We start from the raw sequence: 18,938 nt of genomic DNA, 5'->3' as shown, positions 1-18,938 counted from the left end.
AGTTTTTAAAATTAAACATTCTAACTACACTTTAAAGATGTGCTAATTCTGAATTATATGCCAAGGAAGGATGTTGGCTAAACATTAGCAGTCTTTGCTCTCCATCGTTACAGGATTATGTTTCTGTAAGGTCTGAGAACTGCAGTAAAAGTACTGCAATAGATCGTGGTCTTCTCACCTCTGAGCTAAGACCTTTTTGGTGGCGCTTGTTGGCGTTTGTGTGGTGTGGTGGCATGCACAATGTGAAGTGTCATGGCGCATGCTCAGGACCCAGGCTGCCAGCAAGTTCCCCACGCAACAGGAACAAGGGCAGCTGCAGGCACAGAGGCTTCCAGGCGTCTTCACACATTTCATTTTTGAATTACAATGAGAAATTCAAGCGGTGGTAAAGCTGTGGCTACAGAAGAAGGCCACTGCCTCCACCGGGAGGAGAAACCCTTGCGGAGTTTTGGTTTATTTCTTCACAACGCTAGGGAAAAGGAGAAAGTTGAAAGGCTTCATCAATTGTCCTGTTGGGAAGGTTCCATAACAGCATTGTAAACTGGTATGACCCCCATGTGTTTGGATTGCAGCCTTACCAGCCATATCATTGCACAGAAAGGCAAGCTGCTCTTTACTTTTAAATACAGAAGTATCTAGGACTGAAGACAGTCCTAGTCTGCATTCCTATTAGCCTTCTGACACACATACTGGAAATATTTTTGCTACCTCTGTTGGTTGTTGGTTGTCAAAAGTTTCAGCGAGCTCCGTTTCCTGATAGCCTGCCAGGCTCCTCGTGTTCCACGCCACCATGTTGCTCTGGATCCAGACAGCCTCCAGATGTTTGTTGACTGAATCAGACTTTAGGAATCAGCATACATTAAAGATCTAAGCAGTCTTTTGCTGGCGTGTTTCCTCTGGCAGCCCTCTTTGGGTTTTTTTCCCCCCTCACTTAACATAGGGTAAAGAAAGAGAATCAGGTCATTCAAAAGAAAAGCAGCCTATTTTAGGCACTGGGTGTTTTATGTGGTGGTATTTTTTTTCCCCTCTTACCACAAAGCTTGGCTTTTTAGAGACCTGGAGGGGCTTCCTACTGTCCTGAAAAGGTAACGAGAATTTAATATCACTGCTGTCATGTTCTCATGTCTAAGCTAGCATTTGGTAGGACTCAATATGAAGAGGCCTGGGAAACAGGAGGTCAGAACTGGACTGCAAAATATCCTTGGACAGATCAGTTAGTCTTTGGGCGTGTGCACTATGTCCGTCAAATGCAAGGCTGGGCCTGCGTGAGCATCTTAGGTTTTCTACCTTTGTAGAGGGTGTGACTATGGGATGACCTTTCTGCCTTTTGTTTGTAGCCAGTTGACCTGAAGATGAGAGGGGGCTGCTTAGTGACGTATTTTCAGCTGAGCACATGCTGCTCGTGAGTCAAAATTTCCTGAGCTCCTTTGTGAGGGTGGTAGGTACTTGAGATTGTGGAGATTAAGGATGGCTATATCTATATCATATTTATATCTATATTTATATCAACTATATATCTGTATAACTCCGTGTCTCTGTGTATGAATGTTTGGTTTTGAGAGTCCATATTAGGAAAATTGACATGAAACTCTTGGTATCTTTATTTTAATTGCGTTCTTAAAGCCACTAAGAGAAAGTCTCAGTTTGCCCCATCTCTCCAGACACCTGCTTTAAACAGTGCTTAGGTACAGTGAGTGCATTGTGTATAGCATGTTCTTGGCTATTCTGTTACGGCTAGGTTTGTCGAATAGCTTGTAAATTGGTAAGAATTCTCGTGCTGACCTCGATGGCCCAAGCTTTGTCATGCTGAATAGCTTTTGAAGGCCAGCCAAGAAGCCTGGTCACCAGTTAGAAGGTGATTTTATATCCTTGATATGGCCAGCCTAGGAGGAAAGGCTCCCTGAGCCTTCCTCTCTCTCCTCCTCCTCTGCCAGAGGCCATGAGAAGGCATCATGGACCTGCTTCTCTTCCCTTCTGCATTGATCATCTAGAGCCCTGCGGTCATCAGTCCAGCACTGTCATTGCAGATCAACATACCTGCCAGTGATCTCCCGGCTGCTGTAGAGCAGGAATCTGGGCTTGAATTAGCTAAGTGTTAATTAATCAGGCTGAAGTCAGGGTGTTAGTGTGGCTGAGGTGCAGCTCGGGGAAGGATTTGGGTTTTGTGTGCTCTTGGGCCAAGCACCTTGGTTTCTTCTTGTCAGCAGAAGTTGCCCTCTTGGGCTCTCATTTGGTGGCTTACATCATGGCAGCCTGACTGTTCTTCATAACCAGCATCCGAGAGAATCCTGTGGTAGAATGGATATAGTCCTCTATAGTATAACATGCACATTCTGTAATTTCTGATATCCTACCAATTATAAGTCGACTATAGGACTTGCACATATTCAAGAGAATAAGATACAGAGATCACAGGGCTGCTGTGGAGTCTGCCCCACCTGAGCCTGACCAGGACCTCATTGCTCTTTCTGTCCTCTCTGTGGGCTCTTCTACTTCACCTTCCTTCCTGATGCAGTGCCTCCCCTCCTCCCCTCTTTCTCACCCTCAGAGACTTCAAGTTGCAGGAGAAGGAGAGTGACGTTCTCCTTCTCCTGCTCCCTGCTTTAAGAATGGTAGCTGCAAATTGTATCTTATATCTTGGGTATACTAAGTTTTGGGCTAGTATCCACTTATCAGTGAGTACATATTGTGTGAGTTCCTTTGTGATTGGGTTACCTCGCTCAGGATGATGCCCTCCGGGTCCATCCATTTGGCTAGGAATTTCATAAATTCATTCTTTTTAATAGCTGAGTAGTACTCCATTGTGTAAATGTACCACATTTTCTGTATCCATTCCTCTGTTGAGGGGCATCTGGGTTCTTTCCAGCTTCTGGCTATTATAAATAAGGCTGCTATGAACATAGTGGAGCATGTGTCCTTCATACCGGTTGGGACATCTTCTGGATATATGCCCAGGAGAGGTATTGCTGGATCCTCCGGTAGTACTATGTCCAATTTTCTAAGGAACCGCCAGACTGATTTCCAGAGTGGTTGTACAAGCCTGCAATCCCACCAACAGTGGAGGAGTGTTCCTCTTTCTCCACATCCTCGCCAGCATCTGCTGTCATCTGAATTTTTGATCTTAGCCATTCTGACTGGTGTAAGATACAATTTGCCAAATGCATGAAACTCTAGAAGAATGAAGACCAAAGTGTGGACACTGTGCCCCTTCTTAGAATTGGGAACAAAACACCCATGGACGGAGTTACAGAGACAAAGTTTGGAGCTGCGACAAAAGGATGGACCATCTAGAGACTGCCTTATCTAGAGATCCACCCCATAATCAGCTTTCAAACGCTGACACCACTGCATACACTAGCAAGATTTTGCTGAAAGGACCCAGATATAGCTGTCTCTTGTGAGACTAGGCAGGGGCCTAGCAAACACATAAGTGGATGCTCACAGTCAGCTATTGGATGGATCACAGGGCCCCCAATGGAGGAGGTAGAGAAAGTATCGAAGGAGCTAAAGAGATCTGCAACCCTATAGGTGGAACAACATTATGAACTAACCAGTACCCCGGAGCTCTTGACTCTAGCTGCATATGTATCAAAAGATGGCCTAGTCGGCCATCACTGGAAAGAGAGGCCCATCGGACACACAAACTTTATATGCCCCAGTACAGGGGAACGCCAGGGCCAAAAAAATGAGAATGGGTGGGTAGGGAAGTGGGGGGGAGGGTATGGGGGACTTTTGGGATAACATTGAAAATGTCATTGAGGAAAATACGTAATAAATAAAAAAAAAGTTGGTAAAAAAAAAAAAAAAAAAAAAGAATGGTAGCTGCAGTGAAAGGAAACCGGAGGTCATCGAGGAGCTGTGTGCTGTAGAGTCCTCCTCCCTCCCTCTAAGGGTGCCCTTCTGAGGCTGGGACATGATCATAGTATGTTTTGTCTTAAAAAGGCCTTAGTGGGCCCTGTGCTCTTCATGCCAACAGCAGGTTCTAAAACTAGATGACATTTACGGTGCCATCATTTCAGGATTTCTTGGGGATGTATGCTAACGAGTTTGTAGCATTAGCACATTTGGTCCTTGAACTCTTTGGCCCTCTGATCTCTGAGTGTTGCTCTTCTCTTGTCTTCAGTAAGCTGAGGGTGCTCTTGTTTGCTTTTCTAGGGCCTTCCTTTGGCATGTGTCTTGTCTTCAGCTACTTCTCTTAGCATTGAAATAGCAGTGTAGTATTGTGGGTGAGAACATGGATTGAAGCTGCCTGGCTTTGAGCCCCAGGCTTGACCAGGAACTGAGTTATCTTGAGCAAATCATTCAGTTTTCCTTCTGAGTGGATACTGGTAATATTTTCTAACCTCCCTCCCCACCTCCTCCTCCCATCATCTTCTAATTGCTGCTGCTTCTGAGACATATGTACAGATGTCAGACAGGCAGTTTCCCCTTTATCGCTACGAGCAGCTGTATACCCCAAGCCATTTCTGGGTGACCTGGTAAAGTGGCCTGCATCATTTCTGAGCTCCTGCAGATACTAATTTTTGTTGTTATATGGACCTTATCCTATTACTTGCTCTGTTTGCTAACACTGAGGATAATTTAACACTTAGGGAACACTTGTTTTCCATAGGCCTTACTTGAGAGCATTAATTATGTCTTTGTATCTATAGTATGGCATCTAGCTACAGTACTATCACCCCCATTCTATTGATGAAGAAGTAAGGTACGCAGAAAGTATACACTGAACTCAAGGTCTTTCAGGAGTCGTTGGAAATCTAATTCTTGTGCCCACAAAGCACAAGCTGTCAGTGACTCAGAAAACTGTTTCCCAGAGAGGCCCCAGCTTCTCAAAGGAAGCCAGCTCCCCAAGAGGAAGAAATAGGGACCTGGAGCAATCTTAACCTTAACCTGTTGCTGTAAGTTTCCCCACCTATCTAGCTTTAGGTTAAAGTGTACATTCCACATGGAATCTACTGGGCTATAATTATAACTCAGTGCTATGATGCTTGTCGAGTAACTGCAGTGCCTGGGTCCAGTGTTCAGCACCCCCCCCCCCCCACACACACACACACGAAATGTATTTGTTTTAACCAGGCTTTGCATATCTGTTGTTGTTTCAGCATTGTGTTTGAAGCATAGTTAGGGTATACTAGGCTTGTACTAGCCTCACAAGGACTCACACATTTGGATAGTCCTTGTTAAGTGGGTCAGTGGATCATCTGACTTCCTTGCTTAGTTCTGCCGGTCCCCGTATTGTGCTGTAATCAGATGTGAACTTCATCCTTGTCTTAGTAGGGTCTTTCTCTCTCTCTCTCCCTCTCTCTCTCTCTCTCTCTCTCTCTCTCTCTCTCTCTCTCTCCTTCCCTCCTTCCTTTCTCTCTCCTCTCTTTGCAGCTGCCTCTTATCCCACCCAGCACATGAGCTCTGTGGGAGCTAGAATTTTAACTATGCAGTTTTCCTTTACATACTCAGCACCATGCTTGCCAAGTAGAGGGTACTCAGAAATATTTAGCATGAATCAAGGTTTCTCTTGATGGACCACTTTCTGTCTTAGAGTCTAGCATGAGTTGGTTATCTACACTACTTCTGTCTTCGTTAGGGTTTCTATTGCTGTGAAGAGACACCTTGACCACAGCAATTCTTTTTTTTTTTTTCTTTTTAACAATAAAGTCAATTTATTCAAACAGTTGACTTAGGCATCTGCAATGGTGATGTCAACCTCCACTCCTGGGCAATTCTTATAAAGGAAAACATTTAACTGGGGCTGGCTTACAGTTCAGCTCTTGAATCCATTTTCATCATAGATGGAAACATGGCTGCATGCAGGCAGTCATGGTGTTGCAGGAGAGAGTTACTGAGAGTTCTACATCTGAATGCATAGGCAGCAGGAAGAGACATTGAGCCACTGGGCCTGGCTTGAGCATGTGACACCTCAAAGCCTACTCCCAATGACACACTTCCTCCAACAAGGCCACACCACCTAAAGGTGCCATACCTGTGAGTCTGTGGGGTCATTTTCATGCAAACCACCACAATCCTTAAAAGCTCTTCCCTGCTCCCAGTGCTGGCAGAATGAATCGGTGGTCCATTAGTTGCTGACATCACTTGTAATCATTTGGAACAGCTGGCATATTGCCATTCTTGATCATAATTTTAATTCTCTCACCTAATTTATTAAAATATCTCTTGCAATAGTAAATAAGGTACTTTGCCTCTTGCATCAAGGGGGACTAAGTTCAAAGGAGACAGATGTCCTCTGCACATGGTTCATGGCTGTAAAAGCATTGTAAAAGCAGAGTGCATCATCGAAAGAGTGGTAATTTAGAGGCATCCCAGATACCTTCTGTAGATAACAAGTTCTGATACTTCTGCTTTAAAGCAGGCGTGGGCTTATCCACACTGCCCTCACCGAGGCTGTAACGTGGTGCTGAGGGAGGCCTTGGAGATGAGTTACCAATCATTTTCAGCATGGCCCCACATTCTGCATGTGGAACACACTGCCTCTGTTGGAAATGAGTCATTTTCTCCAGTACACAGAAGGACTCAGTACTGACCCGGCACCAACAGCCCCTTCTGCTGGCCGATGTCAGGAAAGGCTGCCAAAGAAGGCGGGTAATCTCCGACTCCATTATGATAATAATGTGTCTCCTAGAAAATACGATGACAGGGAAGGTTCACTCATGATACCTCAACCGGATGACTGCCTAAATAAGACCTGAATAGGGGTAACAGCAATAGACATGCTAATGTGAAAAGGGGGGTGGATCTCATGGGCCCCTACTGCCAGAAAGAGCTACAAAGGAATAATGACTGCCTGGAGAGGGACAATTCACCTTTCCCCTAATGGTTAAACACCAAGTGCTGTGCCCTGAAATCCTGTGCATACAAACTATAGTAAACAGACTCACCAGGTTGTATTTATAACTGATGACTAAAGGAAAGAGGCCATGAGTTTGAGAGGAAGTAGGAGTGTCTGTATGGGAGGGGTTGGAAGGGCTGAGGGAAGAGGGAAATATTATAATTATAGTTTAATTTTTAAAAATTGCAAACATAATATATATTTGAAAAATAAGTGATAGGAAAGTTTGTGTTCCTATGACCTTTTTCCAAAGTGTTTGCATAAAGAATCTATTAATTTAATGTGTTGCACACTAGTTTTGCCTTTATAACAAGGAAGTTAATAGTTTCTGTCGTAATCATGCTAGTAACATGCTAGTTGGGATTTTCTTTTGAGGACATACTGTACAATGGGTCTGTACACTCATCTCTAACGTCTGTGACTGCTCTGAGCTGTGGCCAGCCATATAAAGCCATGAGTAGCCAATGAGTATGCTTTTCCCTGTGCTGGGACTTCAATCTTCCCCTGAGCAGAGGTCCTCCCCCAGGTCTATTGCTGTTGGCCAGTTCTTTCTGACTAGGGGAGCACCTGGATTCATGTGTTTCTTCCTCCTCCTCCCTAAGTCCACACTGCTCCTCCTCCTGGCTTGCAGAGCTTGGAGCTTCTGTCATTCCTTCAGTGACTGTGGCAGCGCCATATGGATGGAAGCATGTTAGCTTTCTTGTCCTTCTCTCTGCTCTGAGCTAGGAAAGTTAACTGAGGGACCTGTCTGTCAGTGTCATCTAACCAGAGCCACATGTGCTCCATATAAAGTGGAGAATGCTTGCATTCTATTGGGGGACAAATGGGATGTTTCCATGATGTGATGTTTTCATGTGAGAAGAAAAAAACAAAAGTCCTATTCCTAGTTTGTGACCCTACCTGTTACACAATTTAAAAACGGATATGAAATACTGTTCTGAGTGACTTCCTCTTAGAACAAACAAATGAACACTGAGCACTTTGCTGAGCACAATCCATTCTTGGGCGATCATGAGCACATCTCCAGGATTTGATGATGAACTCAATCTTGGGCAATAAAGGATTTGTGATTGCTAAGTGTTGAATGTCCCTGTTGCCAGGGCAACACCTTTGTTGGATCAAAGGATGCTGACCATGCCCTTTCGCTTACTTAACTGTCACTCCCACACAGACCACACAGACAGTAAGGGATATTTAATGCTCATTTAGAAATGGAGAAATGGCGGCTGGGGGAGGGGAATCCCTGTGGCTAGTAAAGGGGAGACTTTTGGACCATTGCGGTTGTGTTGTTTTTATTGTTACTTGTGTGGTACATTCGATAGAGTTTATTTGTAAAGACCATACAACTAATGAGATTCTTCTACCCGGTAACAGGTAATGGAGACCTACTGGAACACGCGGAGAAGCTAGTATCTTGCAGGAAGCCAAGATGAGGAGAGTCTTTTTAAAATAATCCGTAAGTAAAATTTTGCTAGTTCTTTGGCATTCGTTTAATGACTGCATGAATCATGCTTAAGACGTCATTTTAAAAGGACAGTGCAATCACATGACTTAAGTGTGTGAACATGTCTTTAAAAGTAGGTATTAGGGTGAAATGTTGGCTCAGTGGTCGAGAGCACTGGCTACTCTTCCAGAGGACTCAGATTCAATTCCCAGCACCCACAGGGCAGTTGTCACTTGCTGTAACTCCAGCTCCCGGGGACCTAAGAGTCTTTTCTGGTCTCTGCAGTCACTGCATGCACATAGTGCATACATAGATGTACAAGCAGCTACAACACATAAAATTTAAAAAAAGATTAAGACACATTTAAAGTAAGTATCTAGAAACCTCAGAGCAGGATTGGAACAGCTGAGAAGGTTGGTTAATGTGTGAAACTTTCTTTGTAGAATATGTCATTTTTAGTTGAGAGCATCAGGTCTGGTGGACAGAACAAAAGTGGAAAGTGGCTGGAGGATTCCTTGTGCTAGGTCAGCAGTTAAAGTAGAAATGGCCCCTGGAAAACACAGATGGCCTTGCTTTCAGGGGTCCCTAGAGCCCACTTCCTTAGGTAGCTTTTGTGGGCACAGTAGATGTAACTAGGAGCAGAATTGCTGAATGAGTAAAATTTGATCCGTAGCCTGAGACTCTTCCCTCTCCATTGTGTGTTACTATCCCTGGAGAGACGTGACACAAGCTTCTACATCCTTAGTAGGAAACCAATGACAGATCCTACAGACCAAAGTAAGAACGCCACGGAAGTCACACTTTGTGAACCAAAGCATTTATTGGGGTTACTTACAGAAGGGTGGCTGAGGGCTTACATATGGGAGCAGGGATGAGTCAACGGCAGCTACAGCTACATCCCTGAAAGCCACCGCAGTGTGGTCCATGGTTCTCAAAAGATGGGACCCCAGAGTTCTCTGCTTGACTCTCAGGCAACTTAACAATAGCCTGGGCCTCCTCAACAGCCCTTGCTGCCTATATAATCTTGGGAGAGGGATGGACCTAGGGCATCTGGTCCATTTGCAGAACTCCTAGGGACTTCTGAGTGGTTTATTTCCCGAGTCTAAATGAGCTTCTCTCTAGAACTTTGAGTCTTAAAGGGCTTCCTTTACCACCTCAGTCCCAGTGCCTTGGGAGCATGGGCGTCACACCGTGCTATCACTGGGAACCATGGTTAGTTATCTGACGGTTACACTTGGCAGGTTTTCAGTTCACTGTGACAATGGCACTGGAGGGCACGTGGCAGTGGAGACCTCGGATGATCTAGTCAGGCATTTCTCCACCCACGTGCTCTTGTGCTACGTCGGCTCATTCATCTGTGTGGTGGAGCTGAGGATCGCCACGGGTACACAGTAATACATGTGCTCTCTGTGAGTTTACTTGGAATTGTGATTTACAATTTATAAGCCTTTCAAAAACATGGCCCCTCTGTGAAAGGATGCTGCTGATAAGTTACGTAAGTGTCAGCGCTGTGGCTCTGCCAGGACGGCTGCCAGTGTCTGTGGGCTTCTTGCGTTTAGAAACACTTCTACTGTGGTTGATTTTAGCCAGTCCCATAGAAGCCACCAAAAGTGGGTTTGAAAGTGACATGCACCCCATTATATGCTTTTCTGTGAATCAGACACAGTCCCAACCAGCACCAGGAGCCCAGCTAATGGTAAAATAGTCAAGGCATAATTAATTTCAAGTATTTATTATTTTTATTTTTTACTTATTATTATTTGTTTGTTTGTTTGTTTTTGTTTTTCGAGACAGGATTCCTCTGTATAGCCCTGGCTGTCCTGGAACTAACTTTGTAGACCAGGCTGGCCTCAAACTAAGAAATCCTCCTGCCTCTGCCTCCCGAGTGCTGGGTGGGATTAAAGGCGTGCGCCACCACGCCCGGGTGGTATAATTTTTTAAATGCCAAGTTTACGTAATTTTTAAAGAATTTGTTTTACTCTTGCTTATCTGTCTGGATGTGTCTGTGTTTGTGCCCATGGAGGCCAGAGGAGGGCATTGGAGTCCCTGAAGCTGGAATGATAGGCAGGTGTGAGCTGCCCGCAGGGGATACTAGGAACCAAGCTCAGGTTTCCGGCAAGAGCACTAAGTGTTGTTCTCCTTTGAGCCATCTTTCCAGCCCAAGCTCCTTTACTTTCATTATTATTGTGGCCAACTTGCCAGTGGTCTTGAGAAATTAACAGTCTGCTATGAGGTGCAAGCTGGCTCCAACACACCCACATGGGCTGCTGCTGGGAAGGCATGGCAGAGCCCAGTTCTGCAGCCCTGTCTTGGCTGTGCTGGTAGCACTTTGCTTTGGCTGGTGACAGCAAGGTTTGGTAAAATCCATTCTCGTGACCACAGGGCTTCTGGAGTAGGTCAAGGCTAAGCCTCATTTTGGGCTCAAGCCTCTGTTATCAGGGGTCCCACGGGCAGTTTTGAATGGTGAGGTCAGTTTTTGGCTGACCCCTGGCATCCCTTGTGTCTTCTGGCTGCTCTGTGACAATTCTTGGAGACAGGTCCCAGCAGCTTGCTAGCTTTCTATTTCCTTATCCCTCCCCCTTCTGTGACAGCTCCAGGCTCAGGTGGGCTGAGCACCTCTGGATACTGCATAAGGTTTTGCTCTTGATTCAGAAATTCAGTGTTAATGGAACGTAAATTGCTTCCAGAGAGACACCACGTTCACCTTGGCTGGATTATGAAATCTCATAGGGTGTCAGATAGAAACAGGAGCAGGCCAGGATGGGACTGGGCAGCGTCTCTTCTGGAAGCACTTTCTTTTTCAGTTTCTCTCACTTGCCCTTTAGAAAGGAATAATTGGAGCCTAGAATTGCTAAGTAACCGTGGAGATTGTGCTGGTTGTTTTTATTCTAAGTCTCTGCCACCTAGCTTTCAAAACACTTGTTATTAAGCTGTTAAAAAAAAAAAAGAAAGAAAAAGAAAAAAAGAAAAAACCTGGGGTAACCTGAATCAGACTTACATAATCTTAAAACATTCATTTCTCTTATTTCCTCTTAGAAGGCATTTACAGTCCACAGTGAACCGGGGATTAGTGAATTATTCCAAAATTTATTCTTGTCCATCTCACGTGGAAGCTTATGGTTAAAACCAGAGAGAGATCCTGGAGTGTGAATTACCACCCAGGGCTTCCTCAGGACTGGGGGTCTTTGTAACAGAAAGAAATCACAGGAGTTAACAATAAAGTGTTTCACAGATAGAATAGTCGATTTGTTTCATTATCTCTCAGGATAGCCCTTCTGTGGTTTCTGAGTAGCCCAAGTATCAGTGTAAAGTGGTGAGATCCGCTATGCTAGGCGTGTGTACTCTTCCGCTGAGTTCCTGTTGCAGCTCTCTGAGAGTCAGTAGTTTTCTGGGTACCCGGTGACATGGGTTTTGAGGGTAAATTCCAAGACAAACAAGACATGCTAATTCCACTTCAAGAATCAGCCATGAGGGGCTGGTGAGATGGCTCAGTGGGTAAGAGCACCTGACTGCTCTTCTGAAGGTCTGAAGTTCAAATCCCAGCAACCACCTGGTGGCTCACAACCACCCGTAATGAGCCTCTTCTGGTGCGTCTGAAGACAGCTACAGTGTACTTACATATAATAAATAAATCTTTTTAAAAAAAAATAAAAAGAATCAGCAATGAGCCGGGCATGGTGAAGCACACCTTTAATCCCAGCACTCGGGAGGCAGTGGCAGGCGGATTTCTGAGTTCGAGGCCAGCCTGGTCTACAAAGTGAGTTCTAGGACAGCCAGGGCTACATAGAGAAACCCTGTCTCATAACCCCCCCACCCCCAAAAAAAAATCAGCAATGAAGCCTTACCCAAGAAAACAAACATTTCAATCGGTAGTTGTAGGTCTTAATGTGCAAACCATAAAGGAGAGAAGATCAGTGAGGGTTTTCAGCAGCAGCAAACATTTGGATTGGGCGTTTGCTACTAATTAATGTCTCTATCTAAACTATGGGAGTTAGCATTACTGATGGGAAAGAAGTGTAAAACTGTGGAAGTTATTAAATCAAAAACTCATCAGCTTCGAAGTACTAGTTGAGGCAGCCCTGGGACCTTGGTCAGTCTTGGCATCACACGCCAACGATGGTGAGGATGGAGGGAGGCAGGATCTGGAAGTTTATATGATCAGTACAAATTCTCACAGAAATGTAGGACTACTAATTAAAATAAGGTGCTCTAGTTTGCTTCTTGAGAGAGTGTTCCCCCCCCCCCCCAGTAGTTGTTAACCTTCTTTGGCTATCACCAGTTCAAATGAGGCATTTAGATAAAATATGGAGGATCGATCAAGAAGAGTTTTCCTTCCTTTTCTTCTTTAAGCATATATATAATATATATAACATTGCCAGTGTCAAGGTATTCCTACCTGTGGGGCCAACCTCTGGGAACTCAGACCGTAATGCATATGCTACCCACCCATCAAGAAGTAGACAGTGTCCTGCAGTCCACGACAACTCCAGATCGGTACGTTGGGAACTGTCTTGGGATGGCTGCCCTTTCCTGTGCACTGGCCTCTGATTTCAGGTGCCATTGCTTTCCGTTAACCTGGTGAACGGCCTCTTCCTCCGTGTGCACTGCGATCTCATTCAGTGTGTACAAGGTGTAAGTGTGTAGTTTTTCACTTAGACAATTTGTACTGACTTGCTCGCTCGCTTGTGTACATGCCTTGTCTTTTAATTTCACTGATGACATGTTAATTTATATCTGCTGTCATATAAATTGTTCAACGTACAGTTGCAAACAAAGTTAAGCCTTTCATTAGTGGATTGTTTCCTTTGATTTCTGTTTTTCCCTCCGGTTATTTTCTCACTTTTCCATGATGGGTGATGTATTAATTAAAGTTCATTATTGGTCTTTGAGATGCCTCTTTCCTTTGTCATTTTATGGCCTGCGAGAACCAGTTGGTCTTGGCTTATTAATATCTTAATTTGGGTAATTTGGAGTTGACCTCTCCAGACACCCATCTCTTGCCCTGACACCATGTCAGGGATATTTGGTGTACTTTAATAATTCCAGTAACTAGTCCTGGCCTGATGCATGAACTCAAGAGCTATAAATGCAGGAGCTAGAATTGTTGGTATCAACAGACCAGTTTGGCAGATAGATTCCAAACTCAAGAATGTCACACATAGGTGACACCTGTTGCCATGACAGCCACATACCTTCCCAGAGTCCACTTCCCACATATACCTGTGAACAGGTTATATCACAGCCTAAATAAAAGACAGACCCTTCCCACCTTCAACCCTTTTTCCCTTGTCTTTCTTTCTTCACTTTGTCTCTAATAAACCTCTTCCACATGGAACTGCTTTGGCCTGGTGTGGCATGTCCAGACGTGAGCTGCCATTCTAACATTTCAGTAACAGCTTGTCTTACTACCAGTCTCTGGGTTTGACATGGTACCATTTAGGTTCTGGTTTCTTCAGGACTGAATTCCACGGTTTTCTTAGTTAGGGTTTCTGTTACTGTAGTGAAACATCATGCTAAGCCAGGCAGTGGTGGTGCACGCCTTTAATCCCAGCACTTGGGAGGCAGAGTTAGGCAGATTTCTGAGTTCGAGGCCAGCCTGGTCTACAAAGTGAGTTCCAGGACAGCCAAAGCTATACAGAGAAACCCTGTCTCGAAAAACCAAACAAAAAATAATAAAAAAGAGACATCAGGGCCAAAAGCCAGTCAGGGAGGAAAGGGTTTATTTGACTTACACTTCTAGTCCATCATTGGAGGAAGCCAGGACAGGAACTCAAGAAGGGTGGGAACCTAGAGGTAGGAGCTGATGCAGAGGCCATGGACAGGGTGCTGCTTACTGGCTTACTGCTTCCAGTAGCTTGCGCAACCAGCTTTCTTATAGAACCCAGGACCACCAGCCTAGGAATGGCACCACCCACAGTGGGCTGGGTCCTCCCCCATAAAGCACTAATTAAGAAATGACCTACAGTGGAATCTCATGGAAGCATTTTCTCAATAGAGGCTCCCTTCATTCAAATAACTCTAGCTGTGTAAAGTTGGTATAAAAGTAGCCTGCACACTGCCTTACAGTCCATTACTTCTGACTGCCTCTGTACTGTGCTTTCAGAAGATCCAGACTATGGATTTATCTGTTTGCTTACTTTGGCTATTTTGAAGATTTGATTTTTATTCCTAGTTGTATGTGAATGTGTGTGTGTGTGTGCCTGTGCGAGTTTGTGCATGTGAGTGTATGCTTGTGGAAGCCAGAAAGGGCATTGGATCCTATGGAGTTTAGAAGCAGTTGTAAGCCGCCCAATGGGGATGCTAGGAGCAGAACTGAGGTCCTCTGCAAGAGCAGTAGTGCTTATAACAGCTGAGCCATCTCTCTAGCCCCCTGATTTTAGTTTTTTTTTAAACCATGTTTTACTACGTAGCCTAAGCTGGCTTTCAAATTGCAGTAGTCCACTGCTCTCAGCCTCCCCAGTACTAAGAATACAGGCATGCACCACCATACCCCTCTTTATTATTAAAGGCATTTCTTAGACTCATGTCTTCTAAAGTTTTAACACATAATCATGAGAAGAAACCATGTCAACCTCAGACAGGAAGAGGAGCACACTGAGAGCTGTCAGGTTGCTTTTTAAATGGCTGGCTTCTTACATGTGGTGGCTGTGTGGGTGTTGATTTTAATATAATTTTCCATAACAGATACCATAAATACATCCTTTTGAATGTATTAAATACTTGATGACCAGTTAAAAAATTCAAAATTTTACAGTTTATACTACTGACTCTAGCCATTGTGTTTATGACGGCAGACCCGAGAGTCTCCCCAAAATCAGTATCAGTTTTAAAACCTCAATTTTTCTATTAAAATACTTTAGACTGGGGAATTCAGCATAGGTGGAGTTTCTTTCTTATAAGGGTACTGTTTGCATGTTCTCAATGTTTTAAATGTTATAAACTATCTTGCAGTGTAGTAGATAAGAGTAAGTCTAAATCATGTGTACAAGATAGAGGACCATACCATAACAAGGTGTGCCATAAGTGAATTAAATCGAGCTTGGGTTTTTGTTCTGGATAGAATTCCAGATTGCATTTTCCATTTTTCGAATGAGGTCTGAGTGCTGTATTAAAAATATTATTGGTGTTGAATTTCTGATCAGTCCTGAGTCAAATGAGCTATTAAGAACAGCTCAGAAATGCCAGCATCTATTAGATTCTGGACATGATGTCAACAGCTAGGCAAAAGTTCACTAACATTAGACCTTTACTGAAGGTTTAAAATATAATTTATAACCAGGTGGAGAAATGCCTAGACCCAGCCTTCACACTAGGCGTAGAGTGGAATATTCTCCTAGATGCCCATATGTATTCCTGAGTCCCAATTCTAGGAAGTAAACTCGCTTTCTTGTGGAATTCATTCCTCCCAGTAATCTAACTAGGTAATATGCTTGTAGACCAGGATGCCATAGATACATGGCTCTAACTAGAAGTTGTAAAAAATCTTTGTTGAGAATTTTTAAAAAAGATTTATTCATTTCATATGTGTGAGTAGTATACTGTTGCTATCTTCAGACACACCAGAAAAGGTCATCGAATCCTCATTACAGATGGCTGTGAGGCACCATGTGGTTGCTGGGAATTGAACTCAGGACCTCTGGAGGAGTAGTCAGCGCTCTTAACCACTGAGCCACCTCTCCAGCCCCTTTGTTGAGAACTTTAAAACAACAACTCTAAAAAGTGGAACAGTTCCTCATAGTGGCCGTGCTAGTGATTGAGTGGAAGGTAGGTTCCAAGGGATCTCTTGACCAGGCAGAGTTCATTGCACGTTGGTCCTAAGGCCCAGTGACACTGCGTCAGGCATTCCTGTTGCCTGTGATTCTCGTTCTGTACATCCATCCATCCCACCTTGATGCTTGGCCTATGCTGCTGCAGCTGCTATTGTCTGTTACACACAGGCTAAAGAATGCTGACTGCCTCCCTTGGTTGTTTATATTTAGAATATTTACCAGTGCCCTTTGTTAGAGATTACAGTCATGAAACATTTAATTGGCTAATAGGGCATCTGGTTTCTGACATACCTTTCCGGGAAGAGTGGCAGTGTTTATTTCCACCTGTCACAAAAGCAGACGTGTACTGACACTAATTAAACTTCTGCCTGCATGTGTGGCAATGACCCTAGGTGCTTGCTGTAATACAAATATCACATGACTTTTGATTAGAGTACTCAAACATCATCTTACGGTGTGTGTAACTAGGTAAACAGAGAAGTATTTGTAGCTATAACAAACACAATGAGAGATTTATATGAAAGACAATGTCAGTGCTTTGGCAAATGATCACACGTGTACATGTGTCTTCCTGGAAGGAAGCTGGACTGACTGACTGACTGACTGACTGACTGACTGACTGACTGCCACTCTCTCTTCAGTAGGCCAGTGTTAGGGGAACTGAGAGTTGATGCCACACAATGTTGTGTAAACTTCCCTTCCTTTCAGGAAGTACTGGATTTGTTTCCCGAGAAGCCGTCTATATTGTTGGAATGTGTCATAAAGAGCGAAGACATACATCTGACACTTGGGTCCTGTTTGCCGGCTGGTTTAAGGAACTGTAATAGTTGTTTGTTCTTGATACATTAGCAAAGTTTTCTTTTTCCCTGTTGTATTTGTTATATAACTTAAGCAGCGTTGGATCAACAACAGTGACTATTTAGGATCTGCTAAGGCCTTAGGGAATAAAAAACTCTGAGCCTCGGATGCAGTCTTACCTGGTAGGAGAGATGGAAGGGAGCTCACTGGGAAGGAAGGCGTGACTTTTGAATGAGGTCTGTTCCCCTTGGAGCAAAAGAGAGGACAAGAGAGATCTTCAGGGCTTGGGCAAGTGAAGGAGTTCTGGGAGAAAAAGGCCTAGAGGGTCTGCATTGGGAGTTTGAGAAGGTCGGACAGCCCAATGTGGGACAGACATGGCACTGACTGTGTGCCCAGTGCCTGGGAAAGTACTGGGTTCTTTGGCAGTCTAATGTAGAGACTGAGTTCCATGGGGTAGAAGCCTGATTCTGAGGGGTTTCCCCCCATAAACATATATATATATGTATATATATACATATATACATATATATATGTGTATATATATGTGTGTGTGTGTGTGTATATATATATATATATATATATATATATATATATATATATATATATATGTATGTATGTATGTATGTTGGGAAGCTTTGCACTTTGTGTTGTCACTGTAGGTAACAAAGGCCTAGAAATATTTATCCTTTTCTTCTTGAAAGTCTACCCTTAACTATATCAATAGTAGTGGCCTTGTTTCTAGTGCACGAAGGCCGTGGAGAATGTCTTTACGCTCTTTGAGCTCTGATTGTAGCTGATGGCATTTAGGCAGGTTTTCTTCTTCCTGGGTGGAACATCTGCTCTAACCGGCAAGCTCGCTATAGCAACCAACGTACTCTCTGGTATATACTATGCTAGTATATAATGCACAACCCACATAGCTCACATAGTACAATCAATAGCAGTAGTTTTCTAAATAAAAAAGAAATCAATTCTTTTAGAAACACACTTAAACTGGCTGGACATCTCCTGGAAGGAGATTTTCTTTTTTATCACCTCTGAAGTAATAGCTCAGTGATCGAGAGAGGCAAGGCTTCAGGCTTGATGACATGCTGAACTTTGGCATCTCCCTGTAATGATGGTGATGTGTCAGAAGGCTCTGCGGGAGGGGCCTTCTACCCAGAATAGCAGTTGGACAGCATCCAACCCCAGGGACTCTGGCCCAAGGGACCCATGTTTGAACCACGAATGGCAGAATTGGTCCAGGTACAATGGGAAAGCTTCCTGTCATGCCTGCTGATAAGACAGTTGCTAGGATGTGGAGGTGGTATGCAGAGGCTTCCAGAAGTTAGTTTCAAGAGTTTGGGAGTTAGCTCTATGGGAAGTGTAGGGGAACTTTCACATCAGGCTATCCTTCCTGTTGCTAGATATAAGAAGGCCTTTCCTGCTTCTGCCCCCTTTGCCCGATTTTGTTTTCTCATTCCAGATTGTGATTCCCAGTTGAATTGGCAGAGAACCCCAGAGAGATGAAGCTGTTCTGGCCATTTAGTAGAGCCCAGGCTAGGCAGGGGGTTTCTCCATTCGTGGCCCAGGCTAGGCAGGCTGCTTCTCCATTTAGTAGAGCCCAGGCTAGGCAGGGTGCTTCTCCATTCGTGGTCCAGGCTAGGCAGGGTGCTTCTCCATTTAGTAGAGCCCAGGCTAGGCAGGCGGCTTCTCCATTTGTGGTCCAGGGTTCTTAGAAAAGAGCAACAGTTTCGGAAGGCCCACTCTCATTTAGATTTTGTTGTTAGCTTGGTGTCATTTTGAAGAAATCTTGGGACTATGGAATGAATGGCTCTAATGAGTCACAAGGAGATCTGGGAAAACGGCTCAACCTGTAAAGAGCTTGCTGTGTTTGCTGTCTGTCCAGTAGGTCTTGAGTTAAAATCCTAGAACACACCTAAAAAAGGCCAAACGCTAGAGCCTAGGTTGTCATGAGTGCTTAAGTAAGGGCTCTTGGAGGCCAAACCTGATAAACCTGAGTTTGATCCCTAGGAAACCGTATGGTGAAAAAAGAGAACTGACTCCTGTATGTTGTCTCTGACTTCATACATACATGTTGGTACTT

At 44.1% G+C, this 18,938-nt stretch overlaps 1 protein-coding gene across 20 annotated transcripts in view; it reads left to right on the top strand.

Moving 5' to 3' along the window:
- Sgms1 (sphingomyelin synthase 1) overlaps nucleotides 1–18,938 on the top strand; it is a 267,159-nt gene that overhangs the window by 158,080 nt on the left and 90,141 nt on the right. For 19 of the 20 annotated variants that reach the window (XR_001782565.2, XR_001782566.2, XR_003952764.1 and 16 more), the window contains one exon: nucleotides 8,216–8,297. The gene's annotated coding sequence lies outside the window, so the exon portion shown is untranslated. Of the gene's footprint in view, nucleotides 1–8,005; nucleotides 8,025–8,215; nucleotides 8,298–18,938 lie in introns of those variants that run through there. The other variant, XM_030250835.1, reaches the window with a different exon arrangement.

Source organism: Mus musculus, chromosome 19 (genome assembly GCF_000001635.26).
Source record: "Mus musculus strain C57BL/6J chromosome 19, GRCm38.p6 C57BL/6J".
NCBI classification, from domain to species: domain Eukaryota; kingdom Metazoa; phylum Chordata; class Mammalia; order Rodentia; family Muridae; genus Mus; species Mus musculus.
Note: the sequence above shows the minus strand (reverse complement) of the source record. Positions and strands in the feature narration are given on the sequence as shown.